General features: G+C 44.7%; 1 protein-coding gene across 12 annotated transcripts in view; it reads left to right on the top strand.

Moving 5' to 3' along the window:
• Positions 1–20363, top strand: part of EXOC4 (exocyst complex component 4) — a 391280-nt gene that overhangs the window by 202855 nt on the left and 168062 nt on the right. Inside the window, exons 11-12 of one of the 12 annotated variants that reach the window (XR_003257735.1) lie at positions 13260–13457; positions 14204–15744. The exons of the other annotated variants lie outside the window; for them this stretch is intronic. The gene's annotated coding sequence lies outside the window, so the exon portion shown is untranslated. Of the gene's footprint in view, positions 1–13259; positions 13458–14203; positions 15745–20363 lie in introns of those variants that run through there. 12 annotated transcript variants of the gene reach the window in all.

Genomic DNA, 20363 nt, shown 5'->3' with positions numbered 1-20363 from the left:
ACCTGGTTTCCAATATATCTGGGGTATTTCAGTGCACGACAACTCTTCCGTTGTTTTGGAGAATCGGGTTTTGCATGAAAGGTGAACACATCAGCAGATACTGGTAATGCAGTTGTGGTGCTTCAAGGAGAGTATTAAGGAATTCGACCTAAAGCCAGTCCAAATCCACAAATAATTTTCCATTAAATCCAGCGGGTCTTGAGTCCGCCATATGGTCTGCAGCAACTTGCACAGGACAGTGCTGACTCTTCGTGATCCTATTTAATAATCTGCACGTTTCCTAGCACTAAGTTCTTGGTTTTAATGCACAGTCCTTGGAAGAACAGGTGAGACATATTCAGGAGTTTGCTGGATTTTTTTTTGAAGAAAAGCATTTGCCTAGAGTTACGAGAAAACATCACAGTAATTTCTGTGTGACTRTCTCATTATGGAATATGCATGCTTGGGATGTAGTGTGCTACAGCAGAAAACAGAGTATTGGGAAGGAAAGTCTACAGTGGGCTGCAGAATTTGAAGCAGCATTAGATTAGAATTATTTGGTCTAGGGATTATGTCACCTTGTACAAATGGGTAGAAAAGCCATAGAAAACACCATTCCTTGGATGCTGAGCTTGTTAAGTGCACCCTAAACCAGCGACCTGTAATGCCTCTGAAGCAGTTTCCAGGCCCTGTGATTTTAACTCCGGTTTCGTGGAAAGAATAATCTTGGCTCTCCTCCTTATCCCGTGAACAGAAAATAACAAATCTTTAACAGGCTTTGTATAGATTGTGGTGAGTATTTCTGTTAGGGAGCCATAGAACAAATAATCCTTAAACTCTTACAGTACTTATTATAAAGTCTCTTAAATTTCCTGACCAATGAGGTATCTGAACATTTTGCATTTGTACATGTGTTAAAGCRTAAACAGATGAACAAGTTTAACATTTTTGACTACTGATACAGGCCACTGAGCTCTGGCCAGTCTGAGTGTCAGAAATGAAAAAAGTGTAAAGGGAGCAAGAGGTGACCAAAAGGAGCAGTTGGATTGATCAGGCCCCTTTGTACGAAGACAGCTGCTCCTGTATAGTTGTGCAGTTATTCTGTGTCTCCCAGCATCTAATGTCTTCATAAATTTAACGTTCTCATGCTTTCTACCCCTATTTTTAAATTTAAACTTGCATCGTTTCAGGGCTGATGTCTCCTTGGGTAATATTATTGTTTCTAATATGCCATTGGACATATGAATGCTTTCCAGTTTTGAAATTAATCTCTAAGTTTCTGCGTGCATCTTACCCTTTCCCCCCTTGATGATTGATGTTAACTGAATAAGCTGCCAGCTATAGGAAAATCATTGTATGCCATTGATTTGATTTAACTTTATATTCTGAAATACTTCATTTGGTTTAGGAAATTATAATTTCAAAAAATGCTTCTTTTGGCCTGGTATAAAACTCTTCACCGCCTGTGGATGCACAGGGAAGGTRGATCAACTCCTTTTCTACTTGTGGGCTTGTGGGGGTGTAGCTGTCCGCCACAGCTCCTAATATGCGTTAAGGGGACCTGATTTRTAACTAATCATAGTTGGGGATAGGGACCCTTGTTTCAGTGTTTTCCCCTACCTTTAACTGGTACACTTCAATCTCAGTGTCATTACAACTGCAATGATACGAATGTGAACCAGACCCATCAGTATGAATCAAGAAGGTATTTTACTAATGCAAGACATTTAAATATTGATGCTGGGCGAGTGCTACTGTTTTCACTTACATTGCTTTGAGGTTCAGTTTGCTTTTAGGTGTTTTCCTCCTCTGTTTCCTCCCCTTTGTTTGCTCTAGTATTCCATGAAAGAGAGAAAATGTGGAGCCTTATTTGCTGAGGCATGCCAAACTCTTCATTCACGAAGCAAAAGCCAAAATGAAGAGATGAGCCTTGAGATCTTCCCTAAAAGTAAACAAAAGTAGCTATGATGGATGAGCAAGGGAATGAGATCCCAATCCAGACCCTCCTATGAAACATCTGCTGGCATCAGCTTCCTCCTTCCTAATTTAGGAAACTTTTCCAGGAACAACCTGTGCTGATTGCTCAGAAGGAGGAATAAGCTTTGTGGTTGCAGGGCTGCAACTACTTAGATCTTCTCAGTTGCATCCAACCAGAGAAAAGTTGGATGGAAGAGCACTGTGCAGAGCAGCAGAGGAAGCACCACGCCATGTAGCACAAACCCAAATGGACCCAGACTGACGATGGGGCATTTCATAGCTAGGCCGCTTTGTGGATTACTTTGAGAAACAGTTTGGTGCATAGCTGAGCATCACTGCATGGGGAAACGAGTGCGGGCTGAAGTAGGGAATGTGTTTGAAATGCTGGAGCTACTAATTTCTGAAATGGAGGCTCTGCAAAGAGGAACTCGGAATAGCCATGATAAAGTACTTGGAGATATTTAGGATTTGGACAGGCGTGTAACCTCACCTTTCCAACATGCTTAAAAACAGAAGGGGATAGTAGCTATAATGAGGAGAAAAGTGCAAGCCTGAATTGTAGCTGTGTGCTCTGTGAAACATCCTTGGAAGAAATTGTATTTTCAGGTCTTGTAGGAAAATAGCCCTGTTTTTACTGATGCCATTGGTTTTATTGTTAACAATGTTGCTCTGTAACCCAGGAAATCACAATCTTCCAGCTGTGTGTTTTTATACATGCAAACATACATAAATACATATATGTACTATACCTTCACTGCATGACAAACCAGAAACACAAGCCTACACATCTGTGGTGGCACTGTCCATATGACAACTAAAGATTTGTTAATGTTGGTAGATGACCCACAGCTATTTCTTCCTAATATAAGGTGGGTTTTGATATCCAGAGTTGCCTTTAGCTACTCGTTGAATGAATTTGGATTTCAATTTTGCCTCTTATTTACTAACTCRTGGTGGAATGAACTTGGAGTCAGATCCTCATGTAGCTAAAATAAATGTGCTTTCATGGAATTAGAGACATTTATACCAGCAGACGATTTGGCCTGAGGGACTGTAAGAAGCTGCATGTTGGATCAGGATCTATGTTGCATTACAATGAGTGAGAAATGCGTAACRTGGTTGAGTTCAAGAGAAGACATTTATGCCAGGCTTGCTTTGTATCACATGCCTAATTTTTCTATCATTTAACAGATAGGAAACAAATTAATACGTCAGCAAATGGGAGGCTCAGAGGTGGAAGAAATCAGTGATACGACTTTGAAATGCATGTTTCTTCATCTTCAGCAGTAGATGCAGCTTATCCTTTATGTGTTTGGTGTTTTGGCCTTGCAAAGAAAACATTTCTATGAGGAAAAATAGATCAAGGGATGTCTTCAAAGCCAGCACTTCCACCAAAACCTTTCAATCTCCTGATTCAGTTTCTGTACACGGTGACCCTCTTGAATGTCATCTGCGTGTTTCCAATTCTGAAGCCTTTCTCCCTCCTCTGCCTCTCCTTTCCCTTGTGGATCTCATCAGTCCTGAGTTTCTTTTCTTCCTTTGTGAAGCTTTCCTCCTCCTCCTCCTCCTCCTCCTCCTCCTCCTCCTCCTCCTCGGGCCGCGTGCATATTGTATTAGCTGGCTCATTCGAGCTGACACCTTTTGTTAGTGTTATCAGCCAGATTAGAGGACTTGGATTTGTGTGGGTGCTGGTGCCAATTCTTCCAGGTCAACAGGTTTGTTTCCGATGACAGCGCTCTTTGATTGCTCAGCAAGAGGGATGATTGAGCCATATCGACTCTACGGCTTAGCCCGACTTTGAATTCTTGCAGGTTTAACTAGCTGAGTCCTGATTCTGAGGGAAGACGGGATTTGGGGGACTGGGGGAGAGAAGAGTCGGAACTGTTTTTTTTCCCCCTTGTAGACTTATAAAGAAGTGTCTTTCTGGACATAACTAGGTAAAAAAATCATTAGAATAGTCAAGTCAGATGTTTGAAATTCTGGTGGTGGAGTCTGTTGGCTCTCAGTGGCTTTGCTTGTTCTTTTTAATGCTTCCGAGTAACTCTGCCAGTCCATGGCTGATCCATCCTGAGGCGTGTGGTCTCCTCGTGGTTGGGAGATGCCACTGGGTTGTTTCCATCAGGTTATTTTGTGCGCGTGCTGCTTTTTCTTTTCCTCTTTTGATCCTCTCCAGTGTTTGTCCATGTGTCATTACTGCAGGTGGTAGCTGTTTGAACGAGCGTCCCTTGACCTTGCACAAAAGGCAACAATCTTAATTTATTTTCTGTAAGAGATTTTGTGATATAAACTAAAACCAGCTTCGGTGTTTCATCTGTAGTGGAATAAACATCATAAAACGTGCGTGCCTAATCTTTAAGTGTAAAACAAAGACATTACAGCCTAGGTCCTGACTGTTCAAAGCAAGATAATCTGTGTGTTTGGGTACATATATGTCATCACCGAAACCCTGCTTATTTGCCAAAACTAAGAATCGCATCTTTTTATTTGCTTGCTTTATTTAGTGCAGCTTAAAAAAAATGAGGTTGTTAAAGAAYATCGTTCATTAATGAACATCTGAGGCCGTATGAACTGGGTAAAACCGTTCCCGCTCTATTCACGCAGTCGTGGCTTGGGATTCAATCCGCGCGCCAAGCCATAYGATACAACAGCCGTGGCGTCAGGCAACTGTGCAATTTCTTAATAGTCCTCAGCAAAGTAGTGTCGCGTTAGGTCTGCGCCATGGTTAACCTTCGGAAGCAGCTTTGCAGAGAAACGAGGCTCTGTTTGTCCGCCTGCCTCCTTCATTTCGCGTTTCTGTGGCTTAATAACGTCTCTGAGACTTCTGCAGGAGAGAGGTATTTTGAAAAGGGAAGGAAGAAATGGCGGGCAACAGCAAAACAATCTCCCTGGGTGTTTTGCTCCGAGTCCCAGCGGATCAGCGGTGGTGGTTTGCATTAGCAGCGACAGTCGCGAGATGATTGCTCTTCCCTGGAGACGGACAGCGAGGGAAACGGCGCTCCATTATATTGCTCATTATTATTCTCCRTGCTAAGTGGCACAGCGACTGGGGAGCCAAAGGGCAGAGCTGAGCAATGGTTTTAAGCTAATAAAGTCGTACGGAGCCAGAGATGGAATTGTTGAGATGAAAGCTTGGCTCCAAGGTGGCTGCAAGCGCCTTTTCGTTTTTTAGTAAGCAGAAGCCGTATATTGTCTGCATTGGCTGTACTCAATCTGATGGAAAAATATTTATTTTTCCTTCTATTAGCTGTATTGAAATTTTGCCTAGCCAGCTTTGATTGCATTGTGTTAGAGAGCATTTTCCTCCCAGATCCCAGTTTCTGGTCTTGTTCCTCTCCCCCATATAGAAGCTGAAGTTGTGGAGAAAGGGCCAGGTCTGAGGATGGGGTTGCTCTAAAAAAGCTCACGGTGATCCTTTTTCCTTAAGCAAACCAGAGTGACCTTCTGCCCACCTCCGACACCGAACACTTGCCTCTTCTTTCTGTTTAGTTTAATAGTCCTGGCGTTGAGAGCAGGCTTCGTGGGCTTGACCCCGTCGTTCTTCACCCATGTCATCGTGCATCTGGGCTGCTYGATTAGCTTCTTTTCAAGTTTTATAAATGATGAGTAATGTAATTCGTCTCTGATGTTGCAAAACTTTACAACTGCTAATAAATCACATCTCACTGGCTTTGTTGTAGATTAGCAAAATGAGACAAAATGGCTAAATCATGAGATCAGATGGCCCAGCAGCAGTAAAGGCGGAGCGAACTATAACATTTTACCCATCGGTTGGAAGTAGCCTCTCTGAATGCACYGGTAATCTGAATATCTGTCGATCTGTGAAATAGTAGCTAGGAGACGGAGTCCATGAAAATAAGTTTATRTATTTGTATTTATCTGAAAGTGTAGTAGTTCACATTGTGGTAAATTGAGGGGGAAAAAAAGTCTTAGTARTCAGTAAGATTTTACAGATTACAATACAGATTTTACAGATTATAATACAGTTTAAAGTGGAAAAATTTGCTATAACTTGCATGATCCTGTGACATCATTTCAAATTTATATTACCTTGCRCAAGGAAAGGATAATTTCGGGACCAGGGTTGAAGTGCAGTGTAATATATAGCTGAACTCATGCCTTACTACATGAGAAAGTAATTTTTGCCAAAATCACATTTCCATTAGGTCTGCAAAGTAACTGATGATTTATTTCAAGCCACCTGTGTGAATGTGGTAGTGATTATCTTAATATGTTCTGTGAAGCCTGGGAAATTCCCGGACTATTCTGCACTCTTACGAACATTTTCTTAATATAGTACCCCAGAGATCTGAAAGTCCATTTTTCCCAAGGGGGTGTAAGAAGATGAAGAATAAAGGAAGTGAGTGTTAAATCAGCAACTAGCCTTGTGTACAGGTTTCACCTTATCATTCTAATATCCCATGTTGGGGTGTGGTATTTAAGGTAAATAGATGCCCATTAATTTTACAAGCAGCCGGAGTTTCCAACTCCTTATTTTCTCTCTGWTGGAGGTTAGTGGCACAGCAGGGCTAACCTCAGCTTTTTTTTTCCGCTGAGCCAGACTAGGGAGCACTCCTGCATTTCCTACCAGTGCTGTGAAAACGCTTTCCCCAACTTCATCAGGGTCTCCGTGCCTTACGGAAGGGCGTCTGGTTTGGAAGACACTGTCCGGTTTTGTAGTTTGGTGCAACCGCTGCATAGTTAGAGGAGGGCTGTATAGTTTGCRGGCCGCTACAATTTTTGTGTTCCCAGGAGGATTGCAGAGAGCTAGGGGCATGGTCTGTCCGATGGAGCTGTGATGCTGTGTACCTAGGACCCTACTGAACCATAATAATACRCTCCCAGTGATAGTAATAATAATTCACAGTAATACACCATTAACAGCCAAAAAAAGCAGTAAGGTCCCTGCTCCCCTAAGCAAGACTTCCCGGGAGGGGGATACTGCCAGCAGGGTATGGGGCTGCACAGGTACCTTTGGGTGGGTTTCTGCAGATCTAGATATCGGATACCTAGATATCAGGTGAAAACTGCCTCAAAGCTTAATTTTGTTAACAAAAAAATGAAAGCAAAAGCTGCCTTCCAGGACTTTGCGTCTGTAGTAGACTGTGTTTCGTTTTTCCTAACTCTCTTGAGGGACGAAGTTGTTTTCAGCCAGGTGCTTGCTGCTTGGTGAAGGTGATATCTCTTGACTTTTTCTCTCTAATCACTGAATTGAATAAACAGATTTTCTTTCTAAGTGAGGTAAGAATGATCCCTGTATGAGAGACACCTCCTTGACCTCCCCCCACAGTACATCCCTTTGGTAGATTCATTCTTCATTGAAGCATGATTAGTTTTTTTTTTAATCCATCTGCTTTGCTCATTGGATCCTCAGGTTGCAGTCCCCTTGCCTCCCCTCTCCGCTCTTTAAGCAGGATTTTCAGTCAAGCTGCATGGACCTCTAAATGTCCTCTATCTGGAGGAACACTGACTGCGTGCAGTGGGTCAGGAGACCTGTGGTGGCACCACCAGAGCTTCCCATCAGCTGAGCTTTGGTGGTGCCCTTGGCCCGCCGAGCTCAGCATCCACCTCCCAGACAGCAACACGTGCTTGTGTTAAGCTCTCCAAAGCCAGAGAAGGGCTCCCAGTGCTGGTTACTCCTTGGTCACATTCTTCAGCATCTCTTTGAAACTGTAAAAATTAAATACTCTTTGGTGTAATTACATAGGAGGTAAAATTCAGATCTGATCAGGGCTCCAGAATCCCAACCTCAGATATGAAACTGTGGTGCTGGCAATTTACTCTTGCGCTTTACTTGTCTGAGCGGGTTCCTCTTCCTGGCACGCTTTTAAGGATCTTATCAGCCAGATAATTTATAAACTGATAAAAAATGATGATATTTCCTTCCCTTTCTGTTAAACATTTCCTCACTGTGGATTTTTAAGCTAACGTTGAGCTGTCTTCTCCCTCTGAACTAGGAAGAAATTGTCTGAGTTCCAGACTTACAAATCTGTGAACGTGCACGCAATGGTCAAAGAGTCTTTAGGGTGAGGGAGCTCCGCTGTTCTGTGCAAAAACTCTCAACCTCCTTGCTTATGTGATCTATCATGAGCTGCTGAGGCTGTGGCTGCATTCCCAATCCTATCCATAAAGCCTAACGAAGGGTCGGGGTCTGATCGTTTTGCTAACTCTCTTGGGGTTGCTGGTGTTATTCATCCATCAAAAAGCTGTGAAGGAGCTTCTTGAAGCTACGCCAATTCTTCTCGCCCCAAACTGCGGGACAAGCTGCCAAAAGCTTCTCGGGAACCTCCAGGCATGCCAGCTCCATCAAACTGCGGCTACGGAGACGGTGTAACTGAGAGGGCTCTCGGTGTGCTCGGGCAGAGCCGGGCAATGCTCGTGCTCGAAGCGCAGATTGATGTTTTTATCATGAATTATAGTCTTTGTTAAGGTCTCACTAAGCGTATGGGGTCACTTTGCAAACCCTGGAGCATGGATATTTATTTTATAAGAACAGCCAAATTGGGGTGTGCTTATGTAAAGAAAGAAAACCCAGGCTAGACGTATGTGTTTGTAGAGATCCAAACAATCCAGTTCTCCAAATACGCTTCAGTCCTGTCCTTTTTCAGTAATGTCACCAGGGTGGCAGTAGTGAGCAACCCTGGAAAGCAGCCGGTCTCTATTTACAAACTTTTGTGGATTTAAGGAGTTTTCATTAAAAGATGAAATAGGGAAAGTTTGCCACTTCTATCCTCTGCCTTTCTAAAATTCTTTCTGAAACAATATCCTGCAGCACGTACGAACGCAGAAGTGAAATGCATTAGACAGTGACTGAGGTTAAAACGCCTATTCTATTTTTTGTTTTCTGTCCTAACACGAAGCAGTTAAAGGGAATCATTGCCGTATTAAATCTTTTAACTCCTAAACTTTATTCTTTGCTTGCTGCAGGTAACGAAATATATTGCTGCGGTTAAACTCTTTATCTTGGCTTTTATAATGTAGTGTGCACCAAGCTCCGTCGTAGAGAAATAAACACTTGTGATCTAGCTCTTCTCCGTGGCGCAGTTTACATGGGGAAAAGTCTGTTGCGGCGTTAAATGCTCTCATCTTTATTCATGCTCTGGGATGCTCCAGCCTACGCCGAGTGAATTACCGCACGAGGAGCGCTTTCAAAGCCTGTGCTAGCTTACGCCAGAGCCTGGAATAAACAAGGATTTGTTTTAAGGTTCGTATAACGTACTTGTCCTCATTCACCGGTAATGACCTGTGCGCTAATACAGTTGGGTTGCTGTTGGCTTTAACAACCGTTGGCGAGTGCTAGAAGCACTCGGGTGCTTTGGTAGTTACCAAGTAGATGCCGTTAATTCTAAAACCCTACCTGGATTCCTTCAATCCTATTTAAAAACAGAATTGACTGAACTAAGGTGAGCGACTCTCTCTGAGTGTCCGTAATAGCAGCAGGGCCTGGAAGTCGCCTCTCTCGAACCGTTTGAGCCGTGCTAATAGTAATTATTGCATTAAGTTCTTTGTGTTTGTTCATTCTTACCATAAATTGAGAAACGAAGATTAGAGGCTGGTCGAACTTGTAACTTGATGAGGTTTGCAAATAGACGGGTGTCTTTAAAAAGACATTTAGGGCAATTAGCTTAGAGCAGTTCTTTGCTGATGGAGACAAAATGCATTATTAAAAAATAAAAAGATAAGACCGGTGCAGCAGTTATTTTCCTAATATACTCCAATTTCTTATAACTAATTTTCTATGCTAGCCGTGATGTTGGCTTGCTGCACCCATTCTCTTCCAGTGCCCTGCTCGCCCCCAACCTTACAGCTCCGGGCTAGCATCTGCTATCAGTCTGTATGTAGATTGATTTTCCTGACAGCAGGGGAATCACTTGAGATTTTCATCTTAATGTTTGTGCGTGCATTTTTATTCTTAGAAAGTTACCCCAGGTAGCCCTTTGCCTTTTTAAGGAAACTACATCTCTGTGAGCGCAACTTGGGATATCGCTGCGGCCGGTAAGCGTGAAAGGCGGCGGCGGTGGAGCGTAGGGATCGTTATATCACGCTTTGATCACGGGCTCGTGGCTCACAAGAAGCAGATTGGACTAGCAGAGGTTCAAGACCTAACACGCAGTAAGGCCAAAGGTAATGTGATCCCCCGGAAGGAGAAAATGAATCTTTGTGAATCTTTGCCAAGAGACAGCAGCAATTTATTTTCATGTCAATTAAATGAGATGGAAATAGAAATTGCATTTTATTTGTTCCCTTTTTTGTTAGTGAGGCTGTCCACTTGCCTTTAATTCCCTTTGGGTAGATCCCCAAGGGTCAATGCCTTTCAGACTCCAGAAACAACTCCCCGCTGCTCCGTGGCTAAGAAGTCATCGCTGCTTGAGGTTTGCACAGCAGCACAAAGTACTCATGAGCTYCCAGGGATCCTTGAACTGCTGTTTGGCAAACAGATCAAACGTGTTTTGTCTTGACTCATTGCTCTCCAAAGGAGACSTTAAATCCTGTCTGTAGAGCCATGAGCATCTGTAGCTTTCTGTGGGAATCTGCTTGCTTTCTCTTTCATAGCTTCGTGCAGTCTAGCAGTCACAAAAAGCCGTATTCTGGCTTACCCATGGCAGCTTCTCTGCTTTGMTAGGTGAATATGCTTAAATTTCCTATTTAACCTCCAAGCCCTTTTCCATGCCAGTTCATCCTCATTACAATTCATGCCAGCTCCACATTAATTTCCCTAACAAAGATTTAGAAATAGCAATAGAATAATATTGAGCCAGTTCCTCCCCTCCTCCATCCCTTGTTCCTCTCCTGTTAGAAACTGGATGCTCATGTGTTTCCAGGGGCACCCAAGGAGGGCTGTGTGCRACCATCTCTTTTCTCAAACAATTTTGTTGCCCTGAGCTATCGGAGCACCTTCCCAAAGGTACGAGAGGGATCAGGTCTTGCAAGGTGACAGAATAAATCTTGAAGGATGAGGTCAAAGGGAGCGAAGGACTCTCTGCACCTTTGAGGATCAGTCTGGTGTCTCTTCTGTTGCCTTAACTCAGTCTACCTCATTTGTTTGTCGAATACTTTGGGATACCTTCGAGCGTGAGCACCAGCGGATWAAAGTCAGTTCTTTGTTATCTGTGTACAATGGAGGAGCACTGACTGCTGCACATTAGTTGGCTATTGTACTGTAGGGTTCCCACAGGGGCTTCGTGGTCCTGCTGCCATCAGGCTCGTGCTGAGATGGAGAAGGAAACAAAAACCTGTGTTTTTGAATGCAGAAACAAGAGAAAAGTATTTGCTTCCATAGGGAATAGTGCAAAAGTCCTGGGAGAAACAGAAGAGRTTCTTGCAAATGCCTTTTTTCACAGATAATGGAGGTGGACACTTCTGGCCCACTGCCACCTGGCTTGGGTAGCTGCTGGGCAGCTAGCTAGGAGTCCACAGGAGATGTCTGATTTTCCAAAACAGGTTTTSAAAACAAAATTGAAGGCATGCACTTGCACTTTTTCACAAGTGAATKAAAAAGATACAAAAGACTTCAGTTGCTCAACTTTGTCATCTTCCTGCATTCAGTACAGGAGAGGGACTCAAACCATGAACTGCTCAAAACAGGAAAAGCACAAAAGCCTTTGGCTACACAAGAGGTTTCTTGCTTCATGTGCTGTACCTTGTATTCCTTGTGTTTCTAATGAGGTCTGCAAGGTAATGATATCTTGTTCCTTCCTGGAATCCTTCTGTCCAACTGCTTTTTATTTAATTACTGAGGTATCCACCTGGGCCTGTGGTATCTGCTCATCAAAGGAGATTGGGAAGTGCATTGAGAAGTCCGTAGGTGTTGGATGTGGATAGCAAATGCGAGGCTGAACAGGAGAGAATTTCTCCTAATGTTCTCAAAACAGAAGATCTAGGTGTTCGGCTTCTAAGCACTTTCCTCAGGGTGGTCCCAGGAGGGTTGGGTTTTGTTGCTGCTGTTGTTTTCTTCATAAAAATKATCATGTAGTCCAGATCCATGTTTCATCATGATGAGGATCTGGAAAGCTGCTTGTCTGGTGTGTGTGCCACCGGGAGGGCAGTGGCTTTTTCTTTAAGCCCTCACAGATTGAAATACAAGAGCTCTAAAAAAGAGATTGGCTCCTGGGGTAAYTTTGCATGACTCTCTTCCTTCTGGGGAAAAGCACGTGACCAAAAGTTTAAAATTAAACTGAAGCGCTAATAAGGTTGACCAGAATTGGGAAGCTTTTTGGCAGTGTACTGCCTTTTCCTGCTGCACTCAGTGCCAGCACTTCCTATCTAGGGCTTTCAGTCAGTTGTTTTTAGAGGTAATTTGTTCTTTTCTGTTTTTCTTTCATCTGTATCTAAGTTGTAACCTGCCAGTACGCTGTGTGTTGGTTAGGCTCAAACTGGTGAGAGACGTTCGGAGCTGCAGAAGAACCCAGAGGACCTTCCCCTCCAATCCCACCATGTTCTGTGGCGTCGCCATGCCGGCTCCCGTTACGTTTTGTTGTTAATTAAAACCGAATTTTGAGATTATGGTCATTGCTTTTCTTGGTTAACTCCCTCCACCCTCCCCCAAATAGTTTTGTTTGCCGATGCGTATGTCTGGTAACATGTAGTGGTGGTGGTGGTGGTGGTACCACCACTGTTTAGTAGAAACACCTTCCGATAATTTACAGACGTGGGTTAAAATCCGGTTTGAAAGCTCGTGTGCTAGACCATATTAGTTGTGGCATGGGACAGCAGGACGGATTTGAATCCGCGGCTGCAGAAGCGAAGCCTTGCTCAGTTAGGCCGCGGTGACGGGAGTTTAGACGCAGGAGCATGTCCTGTGGTTAAGCACAGCAATTTGGAAGCCTCTTTCCTGCATTACCTGATTTGTATAGTCTTCCCGTGATTGCAGTAGCACCTTGTTTTTCTTTACAAAACAGTCCTGAATAGGACACTGTGTCATGTTACGGGATGTTATTGGGGAGCTTTAAAGATGTACACAATTCTTAAATGGAGGAGTCATCGGTCTAACAACATGATATCAAAAAAGGGGATGAGAAGAAAAAAATATTAGCCGTGTTGTTGATGAAACAATGGAAGATACGATGTACAGTGATGTATCTATTGAACAAAAGCAATAGAAAATGAACTGTATTATTTCTCACTCACTTGTTCTGTCAGTGATTGAGGCATTTCAGAGCACAACTGGGAAAATAACAGGTTGCTTTCACAATGGTAGAAGTTTAACAAATGCTCAATCACTCATCCAGCATCACTGCCGTCGTCGGGAGAGCTTCGGCGCGCGGTATTGATGCCCGGCCTCATTCTTATTGCCATATTCTTTTCAGATTCAATCTCCCTGCGCTGGAGGACTGAACATTGCAATTTGCTACCTGGAGAGCCGTGCTGCAATGTTTGGGCTCAAGTGAGAGAGAGGATTTGGGGTGAGGCTGAAACCGGGGCTTGGTGGCAGGCTTTACACATACAAACCCGCTGATGAGACCTGCGTTTACTAGTGCCTCTCTCACAACTGGCTGCTCTACCAAGTGAGTGGATGGGGTTTGTGAGTAAAATACCTGCAGTGGGGTGCTGAGAAGCACTTTTGCATGGGGGGAATGTCCAAATACATATTAACCTGACGCTTCCTTGAAATTATGCGGCTTGATTTCACGGCCTCTGGGCTTGGCAGAACTTTTTCATGGACTTACTGCACTTGAAAGAGCTTGGCATAAGCCATTCATTCGGTGGCCGTTATAGAAAATCTCTAGCTTTAGTCTAAAGCTCGAAGCACTGTGGATGCCCACTTAATCAGTTGCTAATCATTCTGAGCGTCTGCCTTTCAGCTGGTTGGTCTGCTGGCATTTAGAAGGAGACGGCGTGTTTCTAGGATGGCTTTTATCTGAAGATTGTGAAACCCTTGACAAGCTGGGAGTTTTGAGTTTTGTCCCTTTTTGGTGGCTGGAAAAGCAGAGGGGTGGGAGAAGTGTAATATGCCCCGCACAGCCAGAGGTAAAACGCACATCTCCTGGCACCAACCAGGAGATCTGACCTCTGTGGACCTTCTCCGTGGCTACGTGTCCGAAAGCTTCTCAAGCCTTTGAGAGCAATTGCAGCAATCGGAAAGGAGTAACATGTTGGTTTATGGAGTGCGTGAGAGCGAATGCAGTACATTGCCTGCATCTTTGTCCAAGGGATGACCTTTTTTATTTATTTTTGAATGTAATGCCCAGAGATGATTTTCTCCACTTAATCTCCTGTGGGCTCTGCCTGTTAATTTCTCGTGCACTTGCAGGAACACAGAAGCAGATTTTCTTTCTGAATGCGACTATTTAACGTAGGGAATGGAGTGAACTGGAAATTGCTTTGGCCGCCATCCACGTGATGCTGTTGTCAGTCCTCAAGACAGTATGTTGCTCTAAGGGCAGCAGCAACAGCAGAGAGGCAAATAAAAAAAAAAGTGAATACGGAGAGGTGAGTGATGGTTGCCTTGATATCATCTTTCCCTAAACTGTTGGCACAGTACTTTTTTTAGTTGCTTGCACTCTGATCATTGCGGGAGCTCCAAATGCCTTCAGAAAAACCTCCTAAAAGCAGAAATCCGTGTCCGTACAGCATAACTGGTGTAAGTGCAATGCTCGCAGGTATTGCAGAAGATTCCAGCCAGGTGTCCCAACTCTTCAACCCATCCTTGGCCTTGTCAGAAGCTGCCGTGCAAGGAGCACAGGCAGTAGTGGGTACAGTCACGTACCTGCCTAAGGCGGACACTTGCATGCTAGAAAAATAACTATAATCAGCTTACACCAGCCATAGGACCGACCCCGTTAGCTACCTAATACTTCCACTCACCTTCAACATGGTTTCATTCCAGGCTCCGAGAGGTTAAAGGCTTGGTCAGTTAAAAGCCCGTTCGTTATCAAGGTGGGACACATCCAGTCCTTCGAGGCTTGCAGTTTTAATCACCAGAAGTGTAATTTGACCCATTAGAACAGTAAATCTCCAAGCGAGCACATACGGTCCTACTCGGGGTTCATTTCTGTTGGGAAACGTTGTCAGTTAGTTAAAATCCAGGGCTTGCTTGTATTGGTTGGGAAACGGTAAGAGCATATCGTTGCCTCTTCGAACTCAAGTCTTTTTATGTTGATTGCCGTAGACCCCTGAGAGGAATATCTTATATTGTTAGAAACATTTTCTCTTTTTTCTTTTTCTCTTGTTCTCATCTGTTTCGAATTCCTGTAGCTCACTGCGTACAAATCAATAAAATAGCTGTTTGGTTCTGATTTAACATTTTTAGCTTTGAATGCAGACATTAAGTTATCTCCAAAAAGCTGCTTCACTCGCAGTAATTTGTAGGCTTGTTGCTAATGCTTTGTGAGTATAATTTGTACTTTAACACTTTGCGCTTGGTTGTTTTATCCTCCTTCATGGATCTTTCTCTGTCTTTGGTCTCCTTCTTGTGCGTTTTTGTACCCAAAGTAATGTGGCGTAGAGGCAGTCTTCCAGCATTTTTACTCATGCAGTAATTCCTGAGGATTTGCCCCTTTCTGGATGAGGCCAGCGGTGCCTCTTCTCTGGTTTCCTCTTCCCAAGAGTCGTCGGCAGCAGATACTTCATGGGAAGGTTGATGCTCCCTTTTGCAGAAAGCCGGCGCCCAGACTTGCTCGCCTTTCTTTGCCCTGTACCTCTTGGCAGCATTTTGGGAAATTGTGGAGAGCACTTTCAGAGCCTGCGCTACAGCCGAGATCGTGAGCTGTGTGTCAGGAGAGCCTTTGCAGTTCAGCTGATTTTTCTGCTTACTCGAAAATCATTCTTGTTCCTTCAGCTGAAGGAACAAGATGGATTTAGATGATCCCTGTGAAGGCCCCGTCTCCAACACCTAAGGTGGCGCTTTTCAGATGCCTGGGTGTGATGTGATGGTACAGGTTTCACAGATCGGTGGGTGCGAACAGACCTCCCCCTGTGCCACCTCTAGGACTCGGGGGTATAGTCCTCAGGGCCATCAAGGTTCAGGCCCAAGTTTGGTAAGTCTTAGCAGGACTTGCCCCTTCCATAGCAGTGTCGGCTGACTCAGAGAAGCGGAGATGCAGCGTTGTGCAGAAAGGCTGTGACAAACGAACGCAGCAAGCTGTCATCCGAACAACAATGGCAACGAAAAATGTGATAACCTTTTGTTTCCTACCCCATCAAATACAGCGTAGTAGAATAATCTCATCAGTTGAGGGAGAAGAATTATGCTCTTCCCTCTGATATATTATCTCTAGATCGCTTGCCTCATTTGTTGTAAGTCAATATTTTGCCCACTTGGTATGGAAGCCTTGCAGAACGTGGGCATTTAATTCTGAAACCAGTTCCATTGGCATTTCTTTAATAAACTCTCATAATTTATAGACTGTGTTTTACATCATCTCCTCATGCCCCCAGAGTTTGTTCTAGCCAGCTATGAAGAAATGAGATATTGAGTTGTTACTCTTCTTGATTAAGTCAATAAAATCCATTTGTCTTGTTAAGTGAGTAGCTCCGTTTGGCATGTTGCGCAGTCCCAGATTCTACAGTTTTGGGGGTGAAAAACAATATCCCAGATGATGATTAATTATCTGAAAATCAGAACTGACCAGCCAGTACTTCAGATCAGCAGTGCTTCCCAGTAGCTCCGCCTGTCTCTGCAGTCAACGCGACAGCTCTAGCTCTAGCTGTAATTTCAAGGTGATGATCTGTAAGTATTAGACAATGATTGCTCTGAACAGTAAGGAACATTTTGTTATTTTTAGATGATAGAAACTTTTTTTTTTTAAAAAAAAAGCATCACTGTGAAAGTTTTGCAAGGGAAAAGGAAGCCAGTCAGATGAAGCAGTGCTTCTGTTTTGTTTAATATGTCTTTCCTAACGAGCAGCCTGCTTTCTGCTCCTTAATATGAAATGTTTGCATTCCTCTGCCACAAAGCCACTGAAGCACTGAGTTTTGGTGAGAGCTCGATTTGGAAGTGATGGAGCTCAAAACTGAGCCATGCTTGAAGTGCTTGGGGATTGCATGCTGCAACGTCACCTGACTCCCAGCTCTTCTCACGAGAATTGATTTGAATTGAATGAACTTCTCTTTACTACATTCGTAGTTTAGATCAGGATCTGTACTTAGCATACCCGACATTCAGAGAACTCTGTTTTGGTTATAATAAAAACAAAAGTTACATTCATAATTTAGATCTTCTTTGAATTTCAGATGATTTTATGGCTGGATTGAGTAGACCCCAAGGAATTAGAGAAATATCCTTCTAATTCATCCTATTGAGTAGGTCGACCTTGACTCACACTCCAAACTGGGGAAATAGAGGGTGAGGTGCTCTCACAGGAGCTTGAGCGGAAGCCGTGCAGGTTAGTCCTGTCCTGGAAAACCCTGGATTAGAATTTTTAAAGTTTGCGAACCTTTTTCTGTCATAAAAATAGAGTGAGTTAAAAAAGCAAAAGCAAAAGTACTGGGTAATATCGGAAGTTTTGAATACTGAGCAGTGCTACATGTCTGAAAGGATGGGAAGATGGAAAGCCTGAGCAGGGTGCATGTGCACTCACTGTCCCCTTCCACTGCGGTTATGGTGGTTTGGGTTAATTTGGCAGGAGCACGAATCCCACGTTTCCTTTCTGAAAATGAGCATTTACACTAAATGTGGTGAATGGAAGGAGGAGAAGGATGAGTCTTTAGAGCAAACTGGGGGAATGGCGTCCTACTCGCCGGGCACCCCCCTTAAACTTGGACAACAACATTCAAAGTTAAGAGTTTCCTAGTGCTGAAGTGGATTTGCTAAATGAGGACAGAAACATCCACTGCTAGAGCTGTAATCCACCAGGGAGCAACATAAGGACCAGCCACTATTTTAAAGGTAAATAAACTCACAAAAGGATAAACCCGAGCAAAACGCCGAAAGCTTCTTCTCGTGCTTTCTTGACGGCCCTGTCTTGCAAGTGGATCGAATGAAAAGGCAAGCGGAGGACGTAGAAGAACAGCAATGCGTAAAGCTCGTGCCTCCCGTTGTAGGATGACTGGTGTAGCCCTACGATGGGGTGAAGACCAGTTGCCCCCAGCCTGGCTCTCTCCTTGCACTGGGATTAAGAGAGGCAGCCTCACTCCGTGCCGTTGTCAGCTGTCACCTTGCGATTCACCCTTTCTCTCGGCTCCCAGGGGTGGGTTATAACCCAACTTTACAATATCCCTTGGCTTTTTATTTTGTTTTTTTTAACCTGCTGTGAGTCTCAAATTATACCTCCAAGGGCCACTGTCAAGGAGGGCGGTTGCAAATATAACCTAGCTTAATAATAATAGCGTTTGCCCATTAACTCTATTCCTGGTCGTGAAAAACCTTGTAGGCACCCTGCGGAGAGGAATGGCATACCATTAAAATCCAGCATCTCCGAAGATTCCTGTCGCTGCTGATTCCTCCTCGAGGGCTGCGTTTTCAGCTGGTTTCAAACGAGGAACTCACAGAGAGCAGCTCAGAGTTATCTGTCCGTGTTTTAGGGTCGTTTAGCCCCTGCTAAATAACTCAAGCGGCGACGGGAGCCTCCATCTTCTACAGTCCAGGGAAGGACAAGGAAGGCAAGCCAGGCTGTGCTTGCTGTCTCAAGGTAGTTTGGTAGAAACGCTTTTCCTCATCAGCTCAACTTCCCCATTCTCTCTTGAACCTTCTTCTCAAGCTGTTTTGCTTAACTAGTTGTATTTTCAATATTAGTAATGGTTTCAGTCCCTTCTTGTAAGAGGGTTTTCCTGCCCCTGCATGGACCGGATGCGGTGCCGTCCCCTCTCCAAGCACGGCTTTGCTTTTGCTGCTGTTCCCCATTTCAGGGGCTCGTGCAAGTTGGAGGTTTTATCCACACATAGTGCAACAGATACTGCCCGGCTCATGCAGGTATGCTCCTACCGGCACCGTTGAGGATCTGATCGCTTTTTAACATTCCCTAATTCTGCTGTTCACGAGACAGGCTGTGCCTGCCGGCGTCTCTGCGGCAGCCCTGCAAAGGGAGCATCATCCAACTCAAGCGGTGGAAAGGAGGACAGAGAAGGATGGGAGAAAAAGGCGTTTATTAGACCCTAGCAGCAGGTCCCTTTGATTCATGGGGCCCTGTTAAGGCAACAGTGTCCCCGCTTCGCTAAATAGCTTTTTGCCCATTTTGAGCACTGCCAAAACCATCGTGCGCGATGGCCAACGTGAGCGAGGCTGCACCTCCCGCAGAGTCCCTGCTGCGTCTGCTCGGCAGGCTGCGTCGTGCTGTAGCTCTCGCAGGAACGCCGGCTGGGGAGATGCCCGGCCGTCGCTTCGCGGCCCTCGAAAGCGTAATTTTGGCCACCAGGTGTGACCGTTTGGCATGAGCAGACACCAACACTTCGAAACGGGAAGACTTTCTGAAGACAAAAGTGTTCCAGAMCTCCGTTTAACTTCGGAACGTCTCTTCCGGTGTAAACTCCTAAATCCTTTCTGGATGATGTTTGCCGCAGAGCCGTAATGTTTTGCACTGGCGTTGTTTCGCAGGGCGTTTGCAGTTGCTGATGCACAGAGCAGTAAAGCCCCCGGAGCTTGTTTTTCATCTCCAAAAACAGCCCRAGGGCTGGCTTTTGCTTTGTGATGCTGAGCCCCGGCGAAACGTGTGCCAGCTTCCCGTTTGGAGTCCAGCTGCCTTCCCGAGACGATTCGTCTCCCTTCCCGCCGAAGCTGCAGTGCCGAAATTCCACTGTAAATCGATAAAAAGTTGGTCTTTTTGCTCCAGTAGGAGATTTCCCATCAGATTACATTTTTCGAGCTGTGTTGGAATAGCCTCGAGGCCTGTCTACTTTCACTGCATGATCACTGTAGTGTTTAGCTGGTGTTAGATGGCACGGCAACAGCTGCTAAATTGCGATAATTTTGTGCTTCCCTTGGCTAGGGAAGCTACAAAAGCCAGAGGTGGAGACAGCGTATCGGATTATGCATCCCGTATTGCCGTTGGTTATGTGCATCGCGGTGAGGAGTCGGTGCYTCCGCCGCACCAGGGGCCCGACAGCACGTACGCGCTATAAAAGCRGGCGTAGAGCAAATAAAGCAAATGAGGAATGAGGGAAGAAAAGGAATTAGWCCCATTTTACAGATGGGAAAGGAAGATTACGGGCTTGACCGCGCGGAGCTCTGGCCAGCTCAGGCCTCGAGCTAGCAAATGGCTCGAGCAGCCGCTGATCTTTAATTACGTTGACATTACCCCGACACTATAGGAGGAAAGCGGGAGCCGAACCCAAGTTTTCCAAGTCGCCATTCGGCGACTGCATTCCTGCCGGCCTCCTTTTCTCTTCCGCCTCCTCTGCCGCTTTGTACAGCTTGGGCGGCGCGTTTGGAGGCGGCGATCAAATCTCTTTGGAGCAAGCGGTGCTTATTTCCAACGGGAGAAAAGCACCGTTKTTGCGGTTGCATTTAAGTCGTTATGTGTTCTTATTGCTAGTCT

The sequence above is a fragment of the Apteryx rowi genome, unplaced genomic scaffold (assembly GCF_003343035.1).
Source record: "Apteryx rowi isolate R43461 unplaced genomic scaffold, aptRow1 scaffold_9, whole genome shotgun sequence".
Lineage (NCBI taxonomy): Eukaryota > Metazoa > Chordata > Aves > Apterygiformes > Apterygidae > Apteryx > Apteryx rowi.
Note: the sequence above shows the minus strand (reverse complement) of the source record. Positions and strands in the feature narration are given on the sequence as shown.